Raw genomic sequence first — 22,180 nt, 5'->3', positions numbered from 1 at the left:
ATTTAGAGTTGAAAATTTTAGAATTGATATTCGAATAATTCCCAAACAATGGAATTGGATTTGAATTCTAAAATTTCAAATTAATTCCTTGCATCCAAACGCAACTTTAGGCTCCTTCAAATTTCGGGCCACTCCCATGTAATGCAACAATGATATGGGTCATATCTTTGGTTTCTGGGTTAGTGGGTGGAGGGAGGAATCGTATTATGGCATCTGGTAGTAACACTCACTGTTCTAAATGTTAGATATGAGGATCCAATCAGATGAAAAATTCCTTGGAGGGTTTTAGTTAAGGGGAATTGAAAACTAGAATTGAGATAAATTGTGGGATAAAATTTTATGGCGTTAGTCAATTAGAACTAGAACTATGATAAAATTATTAAGTGTTAGTCAATTAGAATTGGATAAAAAGTAGAACTGAGATAATTGTACAAAGTTTTTTTTTCATATTTATATGGAAAAGAGAGTTCTGGTCTCTCTAATTATTTCTATGTTTAGAGTAGAACTAGGTGCTAAAAAGCTGGAACTCTACTATTTGCTTTTTTATTTTGAAAATTTTCATTTTTTTCTCCATCCTCTTCATACCATACCATAATATCATATAGCCTCTCCTCTTACTTTTCTCTTTATATTATATTTTCTTTTGTTATTGAATATTAAATTGTATAATTACTTTAAATTAAAAATCATAAATCCATACTTTATTAGAAAATAAATGAAATTAAGTGATGAGGGGATATTTGGTGTAGCGAAAAACGTTGGTTTTTTAGATTTGTATTGTAGTACTAATTCAATAAATGAAAAAGTTTACAAATTATTATCATGATAATATGTTATAGTCTCCAAGTAGTTATTCAAAATTAATTAATATTGAAGTTAATAAGTCTTAATTAATATAGTAAGTTAGAAAACATATAAATAGTAGTTATAAAATGTCTAAATTATGTACTTCTTGATTATCACAAATTATCCCAAATCCTTTAACCTTATTATCCCATTTAAAAAAAAATTACTCCCATTATCCCACTAAATATCCCACTTTCAAAAAACCTATCCCATATTATTCCAGTTCTAACGAAAATATTTCAATGGATTACCACTCCCTTATTAGGTGGTAATATGAGGGATATTCAATAAATATCAAAATATCATTTAAGATAGCATTTTTAATATCAAAAGGATCGTGATGAAATATAGAAACACAATGTGAGGGTAGACACCAAGAGTTAACATGAAAATGAGAGGAGTATAAAGGCACCTATTTGCGCAGCCCGAGGGGAGGGAGTCTTAACTCAAGAGAAGTCATGAATAGAATTTGAGCTTAATTAGGCTCTTATCAATGTTATTGATAGCGGATAACATGCATAGCAGTGAGGCATTGCTAAGGCTATTTGGGTTACAGTGGCAAAAAAGCAGCAAAAAGTGCAAAGTGAAGTAGCCTTCTAGTTTAAATATGTATAAATATTAAAAAATTCAAGAGATCTTAAGCATGAAATAGACGTGTAACAATCACATAATATTAACAAAGTACTGTACAGAATATTCTAAAATCTCAATACATATTCTTTAAACAATTAATTGCAAAAATACCGAGTGAAAAACTAAGATCTGCTATCCTCAATAATAGAAACATATTTTCTCAAACAATTTGATTTAATTTGTATTGTAAAAATTAAAGAACAAACTGGTTAAAGACGAAATCCTGGTTCATGATTAAATTTGAGAAATTCTCATCTTTTACATGTAATACTCATCTATTTACAATAGTACAAAAGGAGGAAGAGGAGGAAGAGAATCAAGGATTTCCTACTCTCTATTGCAACCAAGCCTAATAGAGAAATTCACAACTTTGAAGAGACGATTGATTTAGCATAGGCAGTAGGGCTTCAATGGAGGGAATCTTGACGGAGGAGCTTTGAAGACGAGAGAAGCGAAGAGGATGATTTGGCAGCAGAGTTGGTGGAGGAAATAGCGGAATAGTTTGAGGTGGTGAAGTTAGGGTTTTCCCCCCTTCTGTTTTGGGTATGAATTGGAGACAAGAGAGATTGAGAAATCAAGGGTGTGGACTATGAAGCACGGACACGCATAACATGAAGCCGTGTCGTGTCGTGTCCGTGTCGGACACACGTGTCGAACACATGTATCCTATGTATTTTTTAGGATTTGCCTCGTGTCGGCGTGTCGGATGGCCGTGTCGGATCCGTGTCCGTGCTACATAGGGTGTGGATATTTTTAAGTTAAAGTCGAGTCGGGTATTAAAAAAACCTTAACTAAAAGCACTTTTACGGGCTAAACAACAATTTTTTGCGTATTTAGCCGCTATTACGAGCAAATAGTGGCGACAATAGCTATTTGAACCCGCATTGAAGCATCAGACTCCGTTAGCGCTATTTTGGCCACAATTAGGCCGCAATCGACCGCTATTTACAACAATGGCTCTAATATCCTAGTTTGATTAGATTTATATAAGGTAAGATTGAGTCCTGAACCCAAACCCAACCTCAACAGTTAAAAACAAATGTTACCAGTTGGGACAAGTTCAGGATTGTTCGACTAAGGGGGTAGGGGCTGAGTGTCACTAACGAGCAAATAAAGTCAAGCATGATATCATTTTCCATTTTGTTAATTGCAAATAGATTGTCCTCTATGCAACTCAATTCATTGTTCTAGCAAGAAGAAAACTCAATTTAAATGCTTTCTCAAATGCGCATTAATCATCATCCTTCCCAATTAGAAGAACACCATGCTCATAAATATTCCATAAAATCACAATAAGAATTGTGCGGCATGTTTGATGAACTTTGATACTCTCATATATGTTCTAAGAAATTACAAAATGTAATCTTTTTGCTTTATGTATTCATTTTAAATTATTACAAAATAGTACGTTTTCGATATTAATCCCTTGAATCTTTAATGTTTTAATAATTAGTCCCTCAAATCATTAAAATTGCTAATATGTTCATCAGTGATTGTATATTTTTCAAAATTAGTCCACTAAATCATTCACAATGTTATTTGCTCACCTTATTCTTATAAGTTGTTTGAAGTTGGTCTCTCCAAAGCAGAGTAACAGGAGAAGATGTAGAAATTGAAGGACCTAATGGCAATTTCAATAATATGAAGTATTTTCAAAATATTAAAAATTTAAGGGTCTAATATCAAAAAATCCATGTGGAATATTGTATTTCTAAGGGGTTTTCTTCAAGAGACAAATTAGAACAGTGATTCCACGTTTGTGAGCTGACAATTGGGCTCAACCTTTTGAAAAGCTAGACAAAGTTAGCATTATACTCTAATTGAAAGAATCCTATTTGCTTACCTTGTTCATTGTTTCATAAAGAGTATAGTCTATGCTTCATAGACATATCTACAAATTGAAAAAGCTTAAGAAGCATCTGCTACCGCCCGCCCCTCAAAACCGTCCCTGGTTCCTAAACCCGATGCCCACCCCCTAAAACCCAGTCCCTAGTTCCCAGACCCGATAGAGTGCCATTTTGCTAATATTTTGGCATCAAAATGACAAATATATTAGGAAAATCATAAAGCGTTGTCTGATGCCCGCCTGCCAAAAACCCGTCGTTGGTTACCAAGCCTGATAGAGTGCCATTTTGCTAATATTTTTGCATAGAAATGACAAATATATTAGGAAAATCCTAAACCATTGTTTGATCTGTTGGAAAATTTTTGATATTTCGCCCATGATTTCCAAAAAAAAGATAAATGCTAGTGCGACAAGCTATATTAAACATGACACTTTAGTTGAAGTGTTATGCACGAACTTTTTTAGTAGTAAGTAGTAACAAATAGTCGGGTTAAATTTTTGGGGTTTTTTTTATATTAGTCCCTTAAATCTTCGATATATTGATATTAGTCCCTCAAATGTTCATATTTCGATATTTGTCCCCCATATCATATAACCATGTTTAAATTAGTCTTCCTAGTTAGGTGGTGTTTGATTTTAATGGAATATTACGTTAAATTTCATTGCTGCTAAGATGGTCTCCATTCTGTCCCTATGATTACAAATCCATGATTACAAATCCACGCCCATTATCAGTTAAATTTATACGCATTTAGTACAAGCCCATTAACATTACATACCCAACCTGTTGCTTCTCCTTTCCTCTTCTTTCGTAGGGACTCTCCACTGCTCCTTCATCTCTACTCTGACCTCCGTCCCCTCTTTGAACCTCCTATTCTCAATTCCTAGCCAAGAGCGAGGGCTACAAACCCATTTTTCAATTCCGAGAAAGTTTACATGGGCCACGCAGCTTTTGGGGTTGCATGAGAAGATTCTGGAAGTGAGCATGAAGAAAGAAAGAAAGGGGCAAATGACCTTGATTGTTTGAGGAAGTTTCATGGTGGAGAGAAGAAGATGATCATGATGATGATGATGTTGATGATTGAAATTGAATACGAACATAAATTGAGGTAGGTTTACTGTTTTTTTACTAAGTTTATTGTAAAGAAGGTGATGATAAAGAGGATTGAGACGGGGAGGGTGATGAGAGCATTGGGGAGATTTTAGCTGGTGGTAGTGAAGGTAGCTAGAGAGTTTAGGAGGGAAATGCTATTTTTGTGAGGAATTAGTTCAAAAGGGGAGGATATTTTGGTATAGAACCTGTATGTAGTTTTAATAATCTAACCATGATTAAGGCATTTGAACAGATTTTATAACTGAGGGACTAGTATCAACATACTAGTGTGATGTGAGGGAACAATATCAAAATATGAGGACTTGAGGGACTAATATCAAAATAGTGATGATTTAAGGGACTATTATCGAAAAAACCCTAAATGTTTTTTTTCTAATCCTATCGATAATCAAAAAAAATTTAGGCAAATCCCAATCCGCACAAAGTATTTCAGTTTTTCTTGTTTGCTTCATGAAAAAAAAATTTTCTTCTTGACATTTTCGACTAATACAGTACAATTAAATTATCCATTTTGTAATCTATTTTATACTTTATTAATATTCTTAAACTTGGTTATCGTTTGAATTTCATCTCATTAAGTCACTAGTGTTAAGACTTTAAAAATTAGTATAAGTTTAGCACCTTTCTTTCAGTTCTGCTTCAGCAATTTCAAGAGTTTAGCAGTTCTCCTGTCAAGTTCCATGGTACAATATGTATATTGTAATGAAATCTTTGAAAATATACAAAGAGTTCTGAAGTTTGTGCATTGTTTCATCTGACTAATGCGAAAAGAATTTTAGTTAAATACTAAGTTCAATTGTTATAAACAACATTATGCTATTTCCCTGTTGAAGTCCTACATAGAATGTTTGTTCTCCTGATGTATGGTGTTTACTGAATCTTTTATATTTGCTAAGAGTGTAAGATCATTTCTTTTAACACTTTTAGAAATCTGATACGGCGGAAACACTTCAAACATGCATCAATCACCACCACAATTTTTGCTTGGTGATTTGAGTGATTTGTGTTTACTTGCATAGGACTTCTTAAGTCTGTAGGAATCAAAATTTTTAACTTATTCTCTTAATTTTATTTCTTTTTTTAATTACCAGGTCCTCTTATTTATTTATTGGATTAATATCTTAGAACGCTTATGAACTTTGGTGGTTTTTCCATTAAACTGCCGCAAAATTTGTAAGCTTCCATTAAACGCCGATGAAGCTTTTAAAACCTCCCAACCTGACTTTGTTAACCTAACTTTGTCATGTGCATGGCACATGAGACCAAAAGACTAAAATACCCCAGAACTCAAAAAATTCCCTACCTATTCCTTTTAATAAAGTTTTTTGGGAAATGAACCTCCAAATTTTCCCTATTTGCAATTATAGATCTCCAAATTCTCTCTTCCTCCCTAAACCCTAGTATTCAGGCAACCCTCATTCTCAACACACTCCTACCCTCGCACTCTCTCTATATTCCCTTACCCTGGCAATCTCAAAAGGAGGTTGCTGACAACCTCTCTCTGGCTCTTCCATCATCAATAGACCCTTCCCCGTTTCCTTTACCCTCGCCACAACGGTTTGATTGCCACCCCGTTGGTGGCACCCCTTCTCCCCCCTCCCCTTACTCTAGCCCCCATGGCGTCCATCTCAGCTACAATTTGTCGTCATTCACTCTCATCGCTAGTAAGCCCACCGCCACTCTCTTTCTCTCTATTTAGAAATTAATTTAATTAAGGTTTAGTTTAGAAGTAAATGCAATTAAAGAATTATGATTTGAGTTGAGTAGAGTTTTTTTCCCTTTTTGCAATCCCTATCATTTGGGTTGGGAAATTTAAATGTTTAGTGGGAATTTATGACAACTCTTAGGGCGAATTTATGACACTCCTAAATGCATGGATGTTTAGTGGAATTTACATTGTTTCATAGTAGTGTAGTGCAAAATTTCCAAAAGTCATAGGTGTTTGATGAAATTAAAAAGCCATTAGCCATTACCTAGTATCATTATCCTTTTGTTACAAAACATGCCTTATTTTCTTAAGTTCTTTGTTAATTTTTCTATCTTTATGTTGTTGGTAATGCTGCATACCCATTTGATATCTGAACTCTATGAATATTGAGTTCACATTCTAGAAACATTACATCCAAATGGGATTCATTAAACTCTTAACCGTGTTACAACATTATATTGGGTGTTCTGTTATGGAATTGAAAATTTAGTTTAGATTGATTGAATTTATATGGCTTTTACCCACTTAAATTCTAGTCGCCACTTATATTTGAGGATACCATAGTCAAGTCATTGGAAACCTTAGTTATTACGTGATTATAACTCGAATAGATTGTGATCTTTTGTCTATTAGTTGGTAGCAAAGGAAATTGGTTAATTCACAACTACTTCTCATTTTCATTGTACGTCATATAAATGGATATATAAAGCCTCACTAGATCATTAGGATTTTGTCATTGATTTGTTATTTCTGATTTCTAGTCACATTTTTGCTTTGAACATCCCATAGGATCCAAAATTTTGCATTCTTCGCTTGTAGTGCCCTAAACTAATAACATATTAGGATGGTCCTACTTGTCTCCTATTAGGATTTAGATACCTGTTGTCTTTACTTGTCGGTCAGTTATAAACTAGGTAGGATAACTACTTCTATCATGTCTATCCTGAAGTTGTACAGGTCCTGTACCCGTACTTTAAATCAACATTTCATTACACAATCTTTAGCTATATGCATACGCTTGTTGAAATGTGTTCTTAATTAAATAATGCATGTTTAAATTTTGAACACTTGTTATGCACTTTCTAGATGTATATCTTCTACTTACGTATGCTTCTTGAAACTCAATGACATAAGTTGGGTTCATTTCAGTCTGTACCAAGTTGAGAACTATTATTTTAAAGGGTCTTATTGATATTAGGTTTAAAGAGGAACAATTTTCTAATTTATATTTAGCATTACAAAAGAAAATAGAACAATATTGACTAGGTCACGCCCTAAGCCCACGAACATGTTGTCGCGTTCTAAGCCCTAGGACCTACTGAGTGCAACAATATAATTTCCCAGGAGGTCACCCATCCTGGTACTATTTGCACAATCATGCTTAATCATAGGGTGTTTCTCTAATCCTTTGCAAAAAATAGTTAACCATTGTTGCACTTGAATCCTTAGGCTTACAATTTAAACCCATCAATATATCCTCACATAACCTACTTGTGATTATTATAGGAGCATCACAATCACCTAACCTTTAAATACATGACATACTCGTCACGACATGATAGTTAGCTTATCTCTATATCAGTGCTAGCCCTGAGGGTTATACAGGTGACTACAGGTTCTGAAAGTTACTCCCTAGGTTTATTATTTAAACCATTAATTTGTCGCACACAGCCAATGTGAGCTTATTAATTAGGGTGTCGCAATTACCCCACCTTTAAGTATGCAACCTACTTATCACGGCATGACAATAAGTCCATCCTACTATCACTATCAAGTAATGTGAATTATAGAGGTGACTCCTAAAGGTTCTCAAGGTAACTCCCATCACACATCTCATTGATGTGATGTAAGTTCTGGGCCCATTGTGCAACATTATAACTTCCTAGGTCACCCTTCCTGATAATACTCTTGCACAAGCGCGGTTAATTGTGGAGTATTCGACTAATCCATTGCCAAAAATGGTTAATCATTGTAGTTGAACCCCTAGGCTTACTATCTAAGTTGCATGGCTACGTGTACGACACATGCCAAATTTGTAAAAGGTAGGAAACAAGGACACGACTATAAATATGTATTATATGTGCATTTATATGTATTAAAATTAATAATTTACATAAGATCAATATTATTTTTTAACTTATATAAGATCAATGAAGTAGAAATAGATGTGAATTGTAGAATATTCATCTAAGTGTATGAGGAGTGTTTTAAATTAAAACTCGTATATGCTTGAACATGATATGCATATATTCAGATGCATATATTCAAGAAAGTGTCCAAGAAGTTTAGGTATGGCCCATATCATCGTTTTGCGATTCCCCAGACCCCACCTCGAACTGTCGTACAATTCCTGTGAATCGATTCTTGGTACATTTGCGAACAGATTCCCTCCGATACACGAACTAGTTCCCCAAGATTGACATACCAGTTACAAGTATGCTAGATGCAAAGTCTTTTTAAATGCACGCTTGCAAGACGTAATGCAATGTGTGCCAATTAAGTGAAGGGAGGCAAACAATGGAGTATATGAGTTGATGGTTTTACTGAAACTTGTATGTTAATTAAATGTAAAAGGAAACTATGATCCTAAAACAAGTTCTGTGTATAAAAAAATAGAACAAATAAACAAACTTCATCAAAAAGAAGTATTTAAGTATTTTGCAACAAAAAATATTAAACTTTATAATTAGGTTTCTAGTTTTCTACTATGCACTTTGGAAGATTTTAAACGCACTTGAAAAAAATTCACAACATGCAACTAACTGAACTTGCGTTCTGAAGCAAGCTACCCTCTAATGAATCTAAATTTTCTAAGTGGCAATTGCGTACCCGAATTCGTACTATGATCCTCTACGTACCGCATACTGTGTAACTATGGCCTATGTGGGTACGACTTCTAACTATAAGTACCTATGTATTATAATTCATAGCTTACTATTTAAATGTGATATGTCATACAACCAGCATGGGGGGCATCATAGACGTCATGGGAATTATATATACAAGCATAAGTACATGTATATGATTTAATGGTTTTGAAGTGACAACTTATTTTATAAAAATGAGTTACCAAAAGATATAAATGGTGAGATTTGTTAGAATAGAAAAATTATACCCTCAACCCTCACTATAGCTTCAGAGCTTTAGTGTAATGGTTGGGGAATTTAACATGGTATATGAGCAGTCCAGACACTCAATCTATGGGGGCATGCTAGAATATAAAAATATAACCCTCAACTCTCACCACAACTTCAGAGTTTTGGTGTAATAGTTAGAAACTTTTAGAAGTTTGTTCGATATTACTAGTATTAGTAGATATTGGTAGATATTGTTAGATGTAGTTAATATACTGTGAGATATGATTTGATACGATTTTGTATAATACTTATTTTATAATATCCTACTAACCTCTATTGAGAGATATTAGGGTTAGATGGAATCATAAATTTGTCTTTTCTATTTCTCTACATGATATCAGAGCCTTCTTGATCTTTGAGAGACATCTTTTTTTTCCTCAACTTCAAGGTCGTCAGGGGTTTTATCGTTGATGCTTCCCCTTGATGGTTTAGCATTATTGATTTCTATATCTTCATAAAAAAGTCCACAAAAAATCCTAATCGCAAAAAGGTATCATTGTTATTGTTCATCGTGTGAATATTAGACGAAGTTATTGTTCAACATAAATAGTAACTCCAATGGCACCCTCCAATTCTTTGCAACAGTCTTATTTTCGGTAGTTGGGTTCTAGCTTTTTTTTTGCTGACTAACCCGCCTAGAGTTTTTACGTTATGACCCACTTATAGTTTCTAGTCGCTGACTTGCCTAGAGTTTTTACTGGTTGATCAATTTAGAGTTTTTTTGAGCTTACCCACCTAGGATTTCTTCTAGGTATGACTACTTTTTTATTGCTGACGTTTTCAAGTACCCGGGCAAAGATGAATGTTACCTAGCTCTTGCAACTAGGTATTTTGTTTCCATTTTTAACAAGCTAGGAATATATATTATATATGCTCTAGTAACCTAGTTTGTGGGAGAGTGTTAGATATTATTAATATTGATGGATATTAGTAGATATTATTAGATATTATTGAAATATTATGAGATGTGATTAGATATAATTTTATCTCATACCTATTAGTATCCTCATGATCTCTATTTAAGCGAGGTTCGGGTTAAATGGAATAATAATTTTAGTTTTTCTATTTCTCTACTAGGTCCACACCTTCGATATACCCAAGAGAGCGGGTGTTATCACACAGTTATCTTTTAGTAGTTCATTTAGGAAAATAAGTCGTCACCTTATACCTATTTTTCCATAGACTCGTACCATTTTTCAATTTATTGTGTCCCACTGACATCTTTTACTGTTATTTAATAAAATCTAGAACATGGTGATTATATGAAAAACACCTTCAAATTTCAATTAATACAGAAACCTCGACCCATTTTTAGATGAAATTTTAACTGAAATTCTATTAATACCCGTAAAAACATACGTGTCAAGCATTAATTTTGGTTAAAAAGACATGCTACATGCCTCACACGCATGTTTTTAAAGGTATTTTAGCAATTTCCATTGAAATTATCTCAGAAAATAGGTCATGCTACGTTGTTTATGTATTAATTGAACTTTGAGAGTGGTTTTTGTAACTATTTTAAAGGTGGTTTTTATGGAAAAAAATCCTTACGTTAAACACATAGCAGGGACAAACTTTGGGAAAAAAATCCCACGTTCGAAGCCTCTACATGAACACCCTCACATTATTGTTTCATGCACGCATCACGTGCATTGGATGATTATAGATTATAAAGTACATTTGTTGCTTATTACCGATATTTTAAGAAGCAGAAGCGCAAGGAGAAACATTGAATCCTTCATCAATGGGGGAAAGCTTTAATGCATGAGGCATACGACTCGTAAAATGATTTAAGAAGTAGAAGCGCAAGGATAAACATTGGAAGATTATAGATTATAAAGTACATTTGTTGCTTATTGCCAATGTTTTAAGAAGTAGAGCGCAAGGAGGAACATTGAATCCTTCATCAATGGGGGAAAGCTTTAAGGCATGGGGCATAATACTCATAAATTGATTATAGTTTAAATTTAAACTTAAATAATATAAGCATATAATAAAATGTGGCATCAAATGACAATACAAAACCCACTTTTAAAATTAATTTAAACATAAAAACAGAAATACTCTTAGTAAGACACTAGAAAATTGGGTTAATTTTCGTCAAACATGTCACGTGCCTCACAAGTATTTAGTTAAGGTTGTTTTGGAGATTTTAGTCGAAATTTCAGCAGAAAATTGGTCAAGGTGGTTGATTGGTATGGGAACCCACTTTGAAAATGTTTTTTTATTAATTGAGAAAATGATGTTCTAATTTTGGATGAAAAGGGAAAACCTTCAAAATTGGATACAAGAAATAAGCAGGTTTTTATTTAGTAAAAAGTGAACTCTTTTTTTTTCACTATCTTAAGTGTGTCCTTCTAAAGAGAAACATTTCATAAGGTGCAAAGCGCGCATTATGGTTATGCTACTAGTGATGAGGTGTATGCTTCTAGAGATTAATCGTTTTCCCCCCTTCCATCTTTTCTGTTTCTGTGCATCATATCCTTCAAAATGCTTCAAATGACTATACTTCAAAATGCTTCAAATGACTATCCTTCAAAATGCTTCAAATGACTATCCTTCAAAATCCTTTGAAGTGTGAGTCAAAAAAGTTTTTTCGAACATTGCTCACTAAACGTAACTTCAACTTTGTAATGTACATTTGCCAGTATTTTTGCGGATACTGTCTACAGTTATTTTAACATCTCTGTTTTGACTGCACTAGAATTCTCTCAGTATGCTAAACGTTCCAACATTATAGCTTTGTTGAGTCAGCATAAATATATGTAACGACTTCTGTTTCCTTCACTCCCTGTATATCTCATTTTTTGGCATACATGATAGTTGTGATTGATGGTTTAGTTACTGTCATAACATGATGGAATGATCCTGTCTCTTCTTCTTTGTTTAAATTAAGCTCCATTTTAACAGCAAATGAGCTCTCCGATCTCCAAGAAGTCATGAGAGACAAAGAATTGAATTTGAGAACAGATATCTATGAAATTCTCTTGCAAGATGAGATTTGAGTCATGATTGTGTGCGCCTCTCATCTATTACATGCTCCTTAAGAGTTCAGAGCATGCAGCTTTTCATGCTTTGGACTAGAGAACAATTACAGCAGTTGACTACTAATTGATGCTCTTAATTTTCTCTTATTAGCTCCTAGCTCAAAGCTTTGTTTTTACCAAAGGGTGATGGTCGTTGTTTTTCTTTTTCTTTTTTCTTTTAATGCGCATCATCGAGGAATCAACTGCGCAATGCTCAAGTCAATGATGCATTTCATCTTAAATCAATGACATGAAAATGCGATTCCTGTCTACGTGGCTGATGCATAGAGAGTGAACTATAGGCGCAAAACAAATGAATGCCTGATTGTATAAGCTGCGGCCAGATGTTATATTTGCTGGTTCCCGACGGCTGTTCCTGGACGGTCCGAACTTCTGTTCGTGGTCGTTTGCTCGCTCTCGTAATGTTAAGACGCTAGTCAAGTTTGGTTAAAGTTCGTATGAGCACTTATCAAGTTCTATCTGACTTGGCACCTTTTTTTAATAGACAAGGGCTAGATTATTGTTGACGTGTCGACTAGAAGGTTTTACGCCGAGTTGTATGCTTGATGGTCTTATTTGTGAATGGGTTGGCAAACGAAACCATATGGATTCGACAAATACTATTTTCCATTGATTTAATTACGGATCTTAAAGAATCTGAATCAGGTAATTACATAACGATTTATGTATTTCATTTAAATTATTTCTTCTCTTTTAAAGATGCCTTCGATAAGTTTATTTGCCATATTTATAATCATGAATTAGATGCTGAAAATAAATTTTTAAAAAAATGGATGAGTATTGAATTAATTGAAACGTGTTCGAATCTGATTGACGGCTAGGTCTAGGTAATCAACGTGTTTGTAGGTTTCTTTGTGGATTCTCATTCTCAAATGGATGCTGCAGATTAGAGGTTGATTGACAAATTAATCTCATAGGATGCAATGTGGATCTGTTCCTTTGCCCCTCGTATCCATCTCAGAGACAAAATAGACAGAGACTAGTAATTCAATGAAATAAGTTGTTGGTAGGGGTGCACAAAAGTATCTAAATAAGTTGTTAGTTGGGGTGCATAAAAGTACTTGAGCAAATATTTGTATTTATATCCTAACAGATACGGATATGATCACTAAAATCTGTATCAGATGGGATATGGCTATGGATACAATACGTTATGAAATATACGGATGTGTATCCAAAATATCCAAAATACATATATACAATTGCAATAGTTTTATTCCTCAGATTAATGGATTTGAGGTTAATTTGATGATCAAGAGATCCAATCTTAACTTTTGAGGTATAACTAATGTACTAGTGAACTCACGTATGTTTTACAAACTATATTTTGTCAATATTATCTAGTTTTTCTCATTTACATTTAGTACATGCATGTATATCTTCTTATATGTCCACATGTATATTCATTTTCATTTTTAGCGGATATTAAAATAAAATTTTATATTTGTCTTCATATCTGTGATTGATTAGGGGGTGTTTGTTTCAAAAAAATTTGGCATTTGGGTGAGATTTCAAATTCTAGGATAAAAAAACGGGTTTTTTGGGTTTTAGAATTCCATAAAACTTGTTTGTTTCAAAACAAATTTTAGAATATCAAATCCCCAAATAATAAAAAAGTATTATATTTAAGAATTTGTGAAATCCTCTTTTTTGGGTGTGATGTGGGGTGGATTTCAAAAGTGTTAGACAATTATGGATTTCAAATTCTAAAAAGTTTGAAACAAACAAAAATATTACAAATTATAGTATTCCAAATCTTAAAATATTATTGAAACAAACAATGTTTTAGGAATCCCAACCCATAATAAATTACCTATGGATTTCAAATCCCATAGTGAAATACATATCCTAAAATTATAGGATCTAAAACAAACACCGCCTTAGGTTGGAAAGAGACGGACGTTGGATCCTGAGATTGTGGTTTGGAAGGTTGATAAAATTCAAGTGATAAGGGATCACTTGAAGGAGGTACCCAGTCGGCAGAAGTGTTGAGAAGGCACTAGTCGGAGATTACTAGAGTTTCGGGAACGAATCGACCCAGAGCCCATGGCCATTATCACCCAATATGAGAAGATTTGTTAAGAGCAGGAACATTCTATTAGTTCTAGTGTCTTGGGAACGAATCGACCCAGAGGGGTCACGTGGGGGGGAGAAAGCATGAGATCCGAGTTCGTTACCCTCATCTTTCATATGAAAAAGGTAACCATTCTTTCATTTCCTCTTTATTCCCTATTTTCATTTCTTTTCAAATTTGAAGACGAAATTTTATTTTTAGGTGTATAAAGTGTAAGGTCCCTTCCCTGAATCGAGCCAATCTAGGCCATTGATCCAAACTGGATGTCTGTGAATAGTTAGATTTTCCCACAATATAAGATCATGCCACGTGTCACCTAGAATTTTAACTAGGTTTTTTTTATGAGTTCTCGTCTTTTAGGCTTTGGGAACTGTTTTGAGGTTTTAATTGCAATTAGAGACTTAGGGGCTGTTTGTTTCACCAGTTTATAGAATAGGATTAGTATTTGGGGTCTGACAGTGGCAATTTGGTAATTTATGGATTCTCTGTGAATCCTATTCTGGGGTTTGGCTCAGCTAAAAATTTGGGATTACCATATCCATAAAGTAGCTACAGTGGCGGTTTTTTATATAAACCCAAATCGGAAGAAAATGAGCGGATTTGGGCAAGATTTCTGACAGGGCGCTTCAACGTCGATTCCGATTCCTATCTCACGAATTCGATCCCTAGATCTGGAATCGATGTTCTTCTCCCGCGTCATCGCCCGCTTCTTCGCGCCTCTTCTCCCGCGCTTCGTCTTCTTCTACTTGGGGTCGGGGCTCCAAATCGAAACCCTAGCTTTGTTTTCCACGAGCTTGTTGGTGGGTTTCTTGCCTTCGATTCTTGGTGATCCCTTCTCGATCTTGTTCTGCTTCGAGTGTGATTGTTGGCTACGGTGTTGTGATTGACTTCAGTGGGTTTTTTGGTTGGACGTCGACATTCTGGAACTTCATCAGACATGTATAAATTTTGTTTTCTTATTTTGCCTTATTTCTGCAGTTATTTTTCTATTTTTCTATTTTCGCTCAACTAGAAACTCTATACGGATCAAGAGGGGAGAAGAGGCTGTTCATCTTCTTTCAAAGATTAATTTACCCAAACACTTTTGCAAGCATAATGTAATCCTCTATGTATTTTGAGGTAATTTTATATTTAACTTTAATATTCTTTTATGTGAATAACCTCAATTCTCACAAGTTGTTTTAGAACATATAACAAGTAATAGAGAGTGATGAGGTTTTGAATAGTTACAGACCTCACCAACCTTCATACTGCAGTTTTCTTCCATTGTTTGGTTACAGAGTACAAATATACATTTTCTTCAAACAAGTGACAATAACAAAGTTAACAACTTTGTCTCCTATTTTAGTATGGCAAATAGAGTGACTGTAATAATGACTTAAATATTTTCTTGGTACCATCATGAGAGTCTATTAATTTTTAGCTTCACATATAATTTCTGAGAAAGAAGTGCCATGGGATACAAATACTGCACAGATGAGCTTCAACTCAAGAGATGGATACAAATACTCAACAGATGAGCTTCACATATAACTTTGCACAGATGAGCTTCAACTCAAGAGATGGATACAAATACTCAACAGATGAGCTTCACATATAACTTGTTTATATTTTGGTATATACTACGTGCAATAATAGCAAAGCTTTAACCCCAACTCATTCGGTGTTAAATACATAAGAGATTAATTTCATAATATTACAGTAAAACAATTCATGCGGGTGTTTGTGTACTGGATTTTGTTGTTAATGTGCAAGAATTAGGTTGTTAGATAGATAAACGACATGAAAATAGAATAGAAGTTATTTTTCTATTTTCGCTTTCTTGCACAAATCTTTCTAAAATCTAAATAAGGCCCTCAAATAATTAGTTAAAATTGCTGTGTACTGAACTTGCTGTTTTTTTCCTTTTATTTCCTTATTTTTTGTGTGTGTAAATTATTAGCAATCTAACCATATAGTTTGTTTGTTTTTGGGTCTATATTGCTTCTTGATAATTGTGTGAGATGGAATGCAACATTAGTTAAAATAATTTTCATTTTAATTAGATTACTTGCTTTAAAAGAAATAAATATTTGTATCAATTATCTACTTAATTTTGATAAGAAATACGTAGTCATCTTAAGCTGTAACTGTATGATAATTTTAAAACGGATGTAGATGGATATGGAAGATGAGGAAGAATTGAAGAGGATGTGTGCTAATACAGCTGTCTGCGCCGTGGTCACTTTGGTAACATGTATTTTGAGAATGCGTGCTAAGCGCAAGAGAATACCAAATTGTTCGCTCAGAAAAATATATTGTAGAGAGGCTCACTTCAGACGTGTACTGGAGGGCTATCAAGATAGCTGCCAATCTTATATTAGAATGAGACCGATGGCCTTTTTTAAACTTGTTGAAGTAATGAAAGCAAACGGTTTATTAAAAGATACAAGACACGTTTAAGTTGAAGAACAGCTTGCTATGTTCCTAAGTATTCTTGGGCACAAAACTAAAAATAGAATAATAAGAACCGAGTTCATAAGATCAGGGGAAACAGTTAGCAGATATTTCAATAAAGTTCTGCAAGCAATGAATGGACTGTGTGATCGGTACATGAAGCAAGCCCCAAAAGAAGTTCCCGAGGAGATTGCAAACAACTCAAATTATTTTCCTTACTTTAAGGTAAATTAAATACATACAGCTGAACATAGGTCCAAATAAACTTATTTTTATTCAACTATGTATAATTTATAATTTACTTTAAGGTAAATTAAATACATACAGCTGAACATAGGTCCAAATAAACTTATTTTTATTCAACTATGTATAATTTATAATTTTTTTATAGGACTGCATTGGTTTGATAGATGGCACACACGTCGACGCGGTGTTACCTAGTGACATAGTTGCACGGTTTAGAGGGCGAAAATGGGTCACCCAAAACATCTTAGCAGCCTGCACCCCCAATAAACTATTTACTTATGTCTTGGCTGGCTGGGAGGGGGCAGCAAATGATTATAGAGTATTACAAGACGCCCTGTCCAGACCACAGCCTTACAGACTCCGAGTTTATGATGATATTCATTCTCACTTGTGCACATTATGAATAATATATTAACTACTTGGCAATATTTTAGATTTTAAAATACTGTTCAATTAATGTAGATAAATATTACCTCTGTGACGCTGGATACACCACAATGTCAGGTTTCATATCCCCGTATCGCGGTGTCCGATATCATTTAAAAGAGCACACCGGTAGGACACCAAAGAATAGGAATGAGTTATTCAATTTAAGGCATTCATCTTTAAGATTAAAAATTGAATGAACATTTGGGATACTGAAGAATCGGTTTAAAATTCTTGCGGGGAAGCCGAATTATCCATTTCCCACTCATGTGGACATTGTACTAGCGTGTACGATGTTGCACAACTTTATTGCCTTGGAGGATCCGGCTGATGATATTTTCAATGAAAATGTTGAAATTGATGAAGATACCGGGGAAGAGACAAATGAAGATGATTCAAATGTGGTGGACTATACTTAAAGTAGGACACAAAGAGAGGATCGAGATGTTAGAAATGAATGGAAGGAGATGCGAGATCAAATTGCTTGGGCGATGTGGGTGGATTATTGTGCAAAGTACAATGGTGGTAACACAATGGAGAGGGGTTTAACTTAGTGTGGTATTTGTTCTATGGCTATGTAATAACTTGGTGAATTTTAAAATACTGTTTGCATCGATATTGTTTATTGTTTTTTAGCTTGTACCAAAACATTACTACTTTTATCGGTTGCTTTTTTTATGTTGTTTGAACCAGAAATATCATCGTTTCGTATATTCCTTGATAAATGCATTCTGTTCCCATATTGTTTTATATTTCTTTATTGTTAATATGGCTATGCTTACAAAATATATTAGGTATGACTAACAATCCGGCAGATAAGCAAAGCGTGTCTTCTCATTCGAATGCAATGCCAAATCCTTATTCAGGGATTAACATGAACTGCATGCCTGTTCGACCACATCCATTCACCTCACCTCCGCATACATTCTCACCATTCCCACCATGGGATGGTAATTATGGTGGGATGACACAACCGCCAATGTCATACATGAGCATGTTAGGCAGTCCACAAGGTTTGATGTTTCCCACAGCCAGTTCTCAAAGTAGTGGACCTAATCAATTTTCACCGAACACTGGTGATTCAAGTGGAAAGGATATTCATGAAGTTGAGGGTGCGGAGCACACTTCGCCATTGAAAAGAGGGAAAAGATTAGCCCATAAAAAAAAGGTTCCTTGTGCCAGGTTGAACTCAAGAGGCGTGGCTAATAAGTTTTGGCTTCCATAGCACTATGATGTGCTTATTCCTTATCTTGCAGATTTAGCATTGGATGGCATGAAGCCAGACAAGAACTTCAAGGCTGAAGCTTATAAAATGGCTGCCATGAAAATCAACATGCAATTCAGGACTGATTTCACTCACCTTCATGTCATTAACCACTTGAAATGTTTGAGGAAAAAATTCAATGACATGAAAGCTTGCCTTGATATAAGTGGTGCTGGGTGGGATGAAACTAGTAAAATGATTACATTGGATGAGGAAACCTTGAAATCTTGGGCCCAGGTATAACTAATTCAGCATCTATATTGTCACCTTCAATTTAATACATTTGATTCACTACTTATAAGTATTTATTATTGCAGGACAAATCCAATTCTAAGTACAAAGCGTACATAAACAAACCCCTTCCTCACTTCAAAAATTTACAAGTTATCATGGGTGATGATCAAGCCAGGGGTGATTTTGTTAGGCCCGTGTATGCTAACATTGGGTCTAGTAGGTCCATACATATTCCCGATGATGATTGCGAGATTCTAGAGGAGAGTGAAAATGAACCACAGTCTGATGCTTGCAACCAACCACGTTCTGGTGCTGTTAACCAACCACCCCCCACTAGACATAAGACTAAGAGTAAAGACAACATGACTTCCTCATCTAACAAAAAAACCAGAAAATCTAATCGTGAAGAGGAAATGCTATGTGCCTTTGTTGAGTCAATGTCTCAGTCAATGAGAAATCAACACGTTATTCACTGGACTGAGCAGTTGGCTGCAACGTTGAAGGAACATAGGTCTGAATATTCTGAGGAGTTCCTCGATAGGGTTTTAGACCATTTATATGACAATGAACGTGAAGCTAGGAGGTTTTTCATAAAATCCAAGGAAGGTCAACAGAGGTACATCACCAAATTAGTTAACGACCAAGGTTGGTCGGATAGCTAGTTTGTTGGATACCAATATATTTTGATGGATATTGTTGTGTTAATTGCAAACTGTTAATGTTGCAATATATATTTTTATTATGAAGAACATCTATGTAGTTGTGGGAATGATGATTTGTAATATATACTTTATGATTTGGTGCAGGTAAGTATGGTCGTGGAATGATCAATGAGTTCTTTGAATTATCCCATATTGCTTTTGATATCAGGTAAATGGGTAATTGTACTTGAGTTTACAGATGTTGCCTTTTTACATTCTGTTGCTTGGGTTTATTGCTCCATTGTCACACGTGGTTGCTGTGGGGGTATGGGCTGCTATTTGGAGCTCATTGCCATTTGGGTTTGTTGTGGTTTTCTTCTGAGCTTGTGTAGCTCCTATGAGTTGGGTTTGTTGCTGTTTTTGTTAAGAGCTTGTTGTTGTTTTGTTTAGAGCTTGTGTAGCTCTTGACCCCTAGGTTTGTTTCTGTTTTGTTCAGAGCTTGTGTAGCTCTTGACCCCTGGGTTTGTTTCTGTTTTGTTCAGAGCTTGTGTAGCTCTTGACCCTTGGGTTTGTTTCTGTTTTATTCAGAGCTTGTGTAGCTCTTGACCCTTGGGTTTGTTTCTGTTTTGTTCAGAGCTTGTGTAGCTCCTTGCTGGGTGGGTTTGTGCCTGTTTTGTGCTGAGCTTATGTAGCTCCTGTGAGTTGGGTTTGTTGCTGTTTTCGTTGCAGGTTGTCTACCTCCTTGCTGTTGGGTTTGTTGCGTTTTTCTTCTGAGCTTGTGTAGCTCTTGACCCCTGGGTTTGTTTCTGTTTTGTTCAGAGCTTGTGTAGCTCTTGACCCTTGGGTTTGTTTCTGTTTTGTTCAGAGCTTGTGTAGCTCCTTGCTGGGTGGGTTTGTGCCTGTTTTGTGCTGAGCTTGTGTAGCTCCGGTGAGTTGGGTTTGTTGCTGTTTTCGTTGTAGGTTGTCTACCTCCTTGCTGTTGGGTTTGTTGCTTTTTTCTTCTGAGCTTGTGTAGCTCTTGACCCCTGGGTTTGTTTCTGTTTTGTCCATAGCTTGTGTAGCTCCTGTCTGGGTTGGTTTGTGTCTGTTTTGTTATGAGCTTGTGTAGCTCCCGTCGATGGGCTGTGTTCGTTGTAGGTTGTCTACCTCCTTGCTGTTGGGTTTGTTGCTTTTTTCTTCTGAGCTTGTGTAGCTCTTGACCCCTGGGTTTGTTTCTGTTTTGTCCAGAGCTTGTGTAGCTCCTGTCTGGGTTGGTTTGAGTCTGTTTTCTTATGAGCTTGTGTAGCTCCTGTCGATGGGTTTGTTTCTGTTTTGTTTAGAGCTTGTGTAGCTCCTTGCTATTTTGTTATGAGCTGTTTTGTTATGAGCTTGTGTAGCTCAAAAGATCAGGGGTTTGCTGCTGTTTTCGTTGTGGGTTGTCTACCTAATTGCTGTTGGGTTTGTTGCTTTTTTGTTTGGAGCTTGTGTAGCTCTTGACCCTTGGGTTTGTTTCTGTTTTGTTCAGAGCTTGTGTAGCTCCTTGCTGGGTGGGTTTGTGCCTGTTTTGTTTTTCGTTGTAGGTTGTCTACCTCCTTGCTGCTGGGTTTGTTGTTTTTTTGTTCTGAGCTTGTGTAGCTCTTGACCCCTGGGTTTGTTTCTGTTTTGTTCAGAGCTTGTGTAGCTCCTGTAATGGGGATTGTTGCTTTGTGGGAACTGTTTTGGTTTTCCTTGCCTGTGGATTAATTTGCGGTTTGGTTTTGAGCTTGTGTAGCTCCTTGCACTGTATATTTGGCAATGATGATGATCAGCGTTTACTGAGAATGCAATCTAACTTACATTATTTATTATATCCAGATGAGGCAAAAGGGGATGACATTGCAGCCTACATTGAATTGACAATGTCTAGGAAAGGCAATTCATCCTTATAATGCAATCTGTAATAAACATGTAAGTTATAGGTGGGGCAATAAATGATGACAAGTTGATCTATTACTGAGCCATACAATATCAATTAGAATTTGTACCCAATTCAAACAACAATATTCATTACATCCTCAATAGTTTTTGCAATTACAAGTACATGACATGAAGTTTGTAATAATTAAAATAACACAAAAAATTGCTAAGAAAATTGCAGAAATTTTCCAAGCTAGTAGTTGATTTTCGACAAGTCTCAATTCTTTCTTCAGCTTCTTTGATTGCAAGATATATTTATCTCCGTACCTATTTTCTTTGACATATTGGCTTCCTTGGGTGCTTGATGACTCTCCTCTTTCTTCAGCCCATTCGAAAAAATTGCATTCTTTATTTGGGAATTTTGCACACCCCCAATAACACCTACCCTTATTTTTTCCATTCTTGCACACTTTCATCGGTGTTCGGAGATTACAGTCGCAATAAACTTTATAATTCTGTCAGCACTCTTCTGATATCATCATTGATGTCAGAGCAGCAAATTGAAGACAATGGGAATTTTATTATTGCTGAAAAATGAGAATGATGGGATTATTTAATCCCACAATATATAATATGGAAATATCAAGCTCAAT

This window comes from Asparagus officinalis, chromosome 6 (assembly GCF_001876935.1).
Source record: "Asparagus officinalis chromosome 6, Aspof.V1, whole genome shotgun sequence".
In the NCBI taxonomy this organism is placed as follows: Eukaryota; Viridiplantae; Streptophyta; class Magnoliopsida; order Asparagales; family Asparagaceae; genus Asparagus; species Asparagus officinalis.
This window is presented reverse-complemented; position numbering follows the sequence as displayed.